Source organism: Solanum stenotomum, unplaced genomic scaffold, assembly GCF_019186545.1.
Source record: "Solanum stenotomum isolate F172 unplaced genomic scaffold, ASM1918654v1 scaffold28368, whole genome shotgun sequence".
In the NCBI taxonomy this organism is placed as follows: Eukaryota; Viridiplantae; Streptophyta; class Magnoliopsida; order Solanales; family Solanaceae; genus Solanum; species Solanum stenotomum.
In genome coordinates, this window is record NW_026029961.1 from 61139 (window position 1) to 68272 (window position 7134).

Below are 7134 nucleotides of genomic sequence, written 5' to 3' on the forward strand. Positions count from 1 at the left end.
TGTCACGATTACAACTCAATAATCAATAACCTCAAAAACTCTTGACTAACTATAGTCGACTAACTCTACTCTCCAAGAGGCCAAACCCACCTCTTGTTACAAACCTCTCAATAACTCAACTCTACAAGAAGCCAAACTCACTTCTTGTACAAACGATCTATAACAATGATTCTAACTATGAATCAAAGATACTTTTCTCACACAAGAAATTCTAACTATAGAACTTCTTGAATTCTATTCCTAAGAACTCTCAATATAGTAGACTTTTGAGTATTTTCTTACTCTTTCTTCCTCTCGTTTCTTTATGCTGCAAAGGACACTCTGTCTTGTCTGCTTTTGACATCCTTTTTATAGAGTTGAAAGATTGGTGTCCAATGCATACAAGGAAACGACATAAAGTTGTGTACGAAAAGGAAAGGTTTTATTTTTGACCTTTTATTACAAATCCTGTTAGTACACAACTTCCTCTTTTATTTGTTTCCTTCTTTAGCTCTGCTTTCTTCCTTCAATTCCCTTTTGACTCTTCTTTTTGAAACCCTTTTGAAATCGGTCTCTTCTTTTTGAAACCCTTTTGAAATCGGTTTGCATATCAAGATGTGTCTATCATCAAAACTTCATAAATCATTATTTTCCCCTTTTTTGATGATGACAAATCGTCTACTCCTATTTTCCTGTACAAATCCATTATAATATAATGCACACGACTGTTATATGTACAATACTGATATATAATATTATCTTCCACCTTTTGGCATATCAAAAAGAAGTAAACAGAATGAGCAAAGCTAACCAAAACTCAAAGCTCTGAAAGAGCAACATCACGCAGATCACAACCAGATGACTCAAGGCAAATGAAAGCATCAATCTATAAACATAGGAAACAAGAAGAGCAGCATGCAGAAACACAGGAAACAGAGAATCCAAGATACATCAACATTCAGTCTAAGAAAAAACACAAAACAAGCATAACAAAGGTCGTTAGGTCAAAGACACATAAGAAGCTAGAGCAGATAACATGAGTCAAGAGGAAGATTGGCTGAGATTCAGAGGACAGGATGAAGAAGAAACAAGCAACTGGAGGACCCGATCCACTCGAGCGTTGTTGTCAAGCTGCTGTTGCACCAACTGATCTTTCAATCTCCTAACCTCTTCTTTAGATGCAGTTAGGTCAGCACGCAAGGACATATTCTCATTCTGTAAAGTCTCACACTGGTCCCTTGCAGCCTGTAGATCCTGGAGTAAACGAGTGACAGGGCCAGACGCCCTTGGATAGGTAATAGGGACTTGTGCAGGGTCAGCAATCAATCCACACTCAGCAAAAGTAGAAGGAGTGATCATATCAGCACGCGTTGAGGCCCGCCCCTCACCCAATGGGACAGCAAACGTAGTGAACACTCCCGTGAGAAGATTTCCAAATGCCAACTGGTGAGAACCAGGTTGTGAATCAGCGAATCTGGCCATATGTTTGATCATAAGACTCGGCCAATCGATGGGCTCCTTTCTTTCTAAGGCATTGGCAATTCCCATGTCACAAAAAGACGCTATGTGTCGCCTATGACCCCTAGGTAACACCCCCTTATGAACCAGTTCGAACAACAATTTATGCACAGGTGCCATCTCACCTTTCAATACCTTCCTAGCCGTGGAGGTAACCTTTCCTTGAGAAAATGTGGTTGTCAGAATACACTGCTCATCTGTAGCCCAAACATATTCAGCAAGTCTAACAGAGGGTATACATAGAATCTCCCCAAGACGACAATGATCAAACACCAACTCCACCCCGTTCACCGTGGATGTCACCACATTTTCTTCCAAAACCTTTAGATTTGTATAGAATTCCATAACTTCCNTTTGCAAAACTCATCTTTTCTCAAAAAGAGATAGTACTCAAACTTCTCAAAACTCCTTTGGAAATGTCAATTTCCTCTCATCTTAAATGTGAAAACATTTATAAACTCCTTTGGGAATACTTAGTTCCCTAATAACTTTTGAGAAATGAACTCAACTTTATACTCTTGGCTTAACTTGAAACTCTATACTCTTTACTTAACTTGAAACTCTTTACTTAACTTGGAACTCTATACTTAACTTGGAACTTGAGCCTTAAAATGAAGTTAAAACGTTCAATAAAGACTCTTGAAAAACTTTAAAGACTTGCTTGACTTGCTTAACTTCTAAGCTTGGCTCTAACTTCACTTGACTTCTAACTTCACTTGACTTTGATCCTAACTCGCCTTGAATTGGATTATGGATTCAAGGGTAATGATCTCATGTTTATGGATGAGTTCTTGACGTTTAGACGTACCTTGAAGTGTGGAAAACAACTATAAAACATAGGTACATTACCAAGGAACATGTATGAAAAAGTGGGGAAGGAATGGGAAGACTTGGCGTCCTTGGTGCTCTGAGAGGCCAGACCTCGAAGTTTAGATGGCCTGATGGAGCGCACTGGCAGGCGCGGCGCCCCAAGGGTGAAAGTTCAGAACTCACTTTGTGGCGCGCTGGCTGGCGCGACGCGCCACCCCTTTTCCCAGAAAACTCGACTTTTCTCCTTAGTTTCTCCAACTCTAAACCTTCCCAACTTCAAAGTTTCCAGCCCCAAACACTTAGAATCATAAAGACCCTTAATATACAATAGATTTCAACTCACAAACACAACCGGAAACATGTCCCAAATCAACAAGAAACTTCAACAACCAAACCACAATCTTCAACAAGAACAACCATAAGAATTCAACAATACAACCAATCTTTTCTCGGAAATAAAAAAAAAAGAGTTTAGCGTGTGGGGAAAAGAACTGACCCAACACTATGAACTCACATACCTCAATAGGGATCACCCCCGACGAAATCCACGACGATCTCCACAAACCTTGCTTCTTCTTCTCCTTCTCCTCTTCTTCTCCTTTTCTCTCTCAAAGCCCTAACCCTCACTCTCACTCTTTTAAAAAGGAAAAACTGATCTAAAAATCAGCTTGGACCATTTAAATAACCAAAAGAATTGGTTAGGGAAAAGACCAAAATACCCTTAAAATTTTCGGATGAACTGCCATGTGCCAACAACCCAACTTCCAAAGGGCATAACTCACTCATACGAACTCGGAATCGAGAAAACTTGGCGGCGTTGGAAAGATCGTTCCAAGATCTTTCCAAAAATTACTGTAAATACACCTAAATCATCCCGAGCTAGGAGTTATGACTGTTCAAAGTTGACCAAAAACTCGCTTTTTCCCATACTTAACCAAATTTCCAGATTTTTAATTCTTTCCAAAAAATGACTATTTCCAATTTCAAGCTTCTTCATAGTTATTTCAAATTGCCGGATGTTACAGTCACTACTAGTAATTAACAGGTCATCAACATAAACAAGTATGATAACAATTCCTCTTTCATTCTCTTTTGTAAACAAAGAATAATCCAACCTGCTTTGTGTAAAACCAGACTGAACCAGAGCTGTTGTAAGCTTCAAATTCCACTGTCTACTGGCTTGTTTTAAGCCATACAGGGATTTGAGTAGCCTACATACCCTGTGCTCCCCCTGGCTGCCAAAACCTGGTGGCAAAGTCATATAAGCCGCCTCTATAAGATCACCCTAGAGGAAGGCATTATAAACATCCATTTTGAATAAAGGCCAGTTAGACTGAGCAGCAGTAGAAACAACAGTCCTTACAGTGACCATTTTAACCACTGGAGAAAATGTGTCATGGTAATCAATCCCTTCTTGCTGAGTAAACCCCTTGGCAACCAATCTAGCTTTATATCTCTCTATAGATCCATCAGACTTGTATTTTATCTTGTACACCCATTTACATCCAATAGGAGTTTTACCTGCAGGTAGGTCTACCACTTCCCAAGTGTGATTATCAGTGAGTGCATCAATCTCTTGGTCCATAGCATAAACCCAATGCTTATCTTGAGCAGCTTGATTATAAGAAGATGGCTCAGTAATAGAAGCAGAAAAGGCTGTGAGGTAGGCTTTGAAGGATGGTGAGACTGCAGAATAAGAAAGACAGTTGGAAATTGGATGAGAGGTAGATGATTTGGTAATGTAATCAGTGTGCCAAATGGGAGGCTTAGTAACTCTGGTGGATTTCCTGGCAGGATGTGGTGATGAAACAATGACAGGATCAGTGGTAGTGATAGGAGAAGTTGACACTGAAGAAACAGATGGAAGTGAAGAAAAAGAAGGTATGTTCAAGGTGTGATCAGTGGATGACAAGGGAACATCCATAGGATGTGGGAATGCTGAGGTAGGAGGAAAAGTATTTGAGGTGGACATGGAGTCTAGAGCCAAAAAAGTGGACTTGGGATGCTAAAAAGGGAAGAGATGTTCTCTAAAGGAAACATCTCTGCTGGTGAAGAAGGTGTCTGAGAAGATATTGTAAAGTTTGTACCCTTTCTGGGTGGGTGAATAGCCCATGAACACAAAGGGTATGACTTTGGAAGATAGCTTATCTGTGAACAGAGGTTTGGTTGCGTAACATAGACATCCAAACACATTGATATAGTCAAGCTTAGGAGGGTGTCCATGAAACACCTCATAAGGTGATTTGTTATATAGAACTGTGGAGGGCAGTCTGTTTATGAGAAATGTTGCAGTAGTGACACATTCTCCCCAAAATTTGAGGGGTATATGAGCCTGAAATCTAAGAGCTCTTGCCATTTCAAGAAGGTGCCTATGTTTTCTCTCAGCAATGCCATTTTGTTGAGGTGTATGCACACAAGTACTTTGATGTATAATACCAAGGGAAGTAAAAAGAGTATGACATTAAGAATTAAACAAATGCTGAAATATGATTCTTAATGAGATTAAGGAATGAAGTAATGTGTATTATTACATCACTTTTCAATCTTAACAAGTAAAATCTAGGTCATTCTGGAATGATCATCTACAATAGCAAGGAAATATCTGTAACCATTGTAAGTACATTGTTTATAGGGACCCCAAACATCCATGTGAATGAGATCAAAAAGATGAACAGACTTCTTAGTACTAGTGGGAAAGGGAAATCTAGTTTGTCTAGAAAGAGGACAAACAGGACAAAAAATAGATGTTGCAGGCAAATTGTTAGAGTTGAGTAGGGGAATCTTCTGAAGAACAGCTATTGGTGCATGCCCAAATCTGAGATGCCAGATGGATGTATCAGCTTTATCAGCATGAATAGATGATGAACAAGAGTAGTGCTTAACTAGAGCACTAGCAGGTGGATGTTGTTGAGTAGAGGAAAGCAAGTATAAGCCCTCTTTTTCCCTACCAATCCCCATCACCTTGCCAGTTGACAGGTCCTGAAAGGTACAGAAAGAGGGATAAAAAGAAACACAACAATGAAGTTCCTTGGTAAGCTTGGAGATGGACAAGAGGTTATATTCAAACTTAGGGACATGTAACACATTGTTCAATACACAATTATCAAAAAGTGTTATTGTGTCAATGCTTTTAACATCTGTTGTTTGGAAATTTGGAAGGTGTACTTGGTTGTTAAAAGGTGGTGCAGATGAGAAATTTAGCAAGGATTTTATATTACAGACCATGTGATTGGTAGCATCAGTATCAACCACCGAAGGAGTTGTGTCTAAACCTGCAGAAAAACACCTTGATGTAAAACATGAAGTAGTGTTCTGGGATATACCTGTCATATTAGCTATACTTTCTTGTGGTGAAGAGTCATTTTCCAGCATCCTCATGAGATGATTATACTGATCATGAGTAAAGGATGGCACTAACATAGATGAGGATGAATCATTGCCATGCTCCAATCTAGCTAGCTGGCCTGTGTTTTGATTTTGCTGTTGTCTGTTTCCATACTCAGAATTATCAGCACATTGTGCATTGTGTGTCTGCTGCCTCCTATTTCCACCAAACCCTTGTTGCCTATCACCTTGAAATCTCTGTCTTTCATCCCCAAACTGAGGCTTCCTGTCATTTCTATCCACATTTCTATCCTCAGGACTCCTTTTACCATACTTGTGATCAGCCGGATATCCTACCAACTTATAGCAATACTTGGTGTTATGATTTCTCATATGACATTGCTCACAGTATAGATCATTAGTCTTCTTAAATTTGTTGTGTTGGACAGATGCTAGTGTAGTAGGCTCATTAATATCTAATTGTTGCAATGGTATCACTGAAGTAGAAATCATGTTTAACTGGACTCTCTGACTCTCATCTTGCATTATCATGTTGTAGGCTTGGTTCAAGTTAGGGCTAGGAACAGTCATCAGATTATGACTTCGAGATTGAGCAAATGTCTCGTTTAGTCCCATCAAAAAATGTATAATCTTCTGTTTCTCCATATGATCAGCATACTCCCTATAATTGTCACATTCACAAGCAGGCAATGGTACTAAAGAGACATGTTCATCCCATAGATTTCCAAGTCTAGAGTAGTATTCTGAAACAGTAAGAGTGCCCTGACTCATGGTACATATTTCACGATGCAATTGATAGATCCTAGTTAGATTTCTTTTATCAAAATGCTCCTTTAAATCTCTCCATACAGTGCAAGCATTAGACGAAAACATGAGGCCATTAGCCAATTCCTTCGAAACAGAGTTAGTAATCCATGACAGAACGAAGGTGTTGCATCTTTCCCATTCATGATCTAAATCTCTTACATAGTTTTCTTTTCTACAGGATTCATCTACAAATGCAATTTTATTTTTAGCTAACAATGCTACTGTCACGACCCGAGCCTACACCCTGGACGTGGCCGGCACTTGAAGACCATTGCTAGTCCCCAAGCGAACCCTCATCCTGGCTGACTACAAGCGGAAAACTGATTCAAGCATACAAAGCTTAAAAACTGAAATAAAAGTTCATAAAACTTAAATACAAACTTTAAGTCCAAAGAAAACTCTGTATAATAAAATATATACAACTCGCCATAAAAAGGCAACTTTAGTCTTTAAAACATTTAACAAAATAAATGAAGACTTTTGAAACTCTACTGTCTATCTACGAAGCCTCTAAATGACAATGATGGAAGTCTGGACAATACCCACGACCTCCTAACAACTGAAAGTAAATGGAATCCTCCGGAAGCAATGAGGCTCACCATAACTAACTAGAACTCTCGGATGTATCAACGAAGCTCCTGTTGATGATCCTGAATACCTGTGTCTGCATCATGA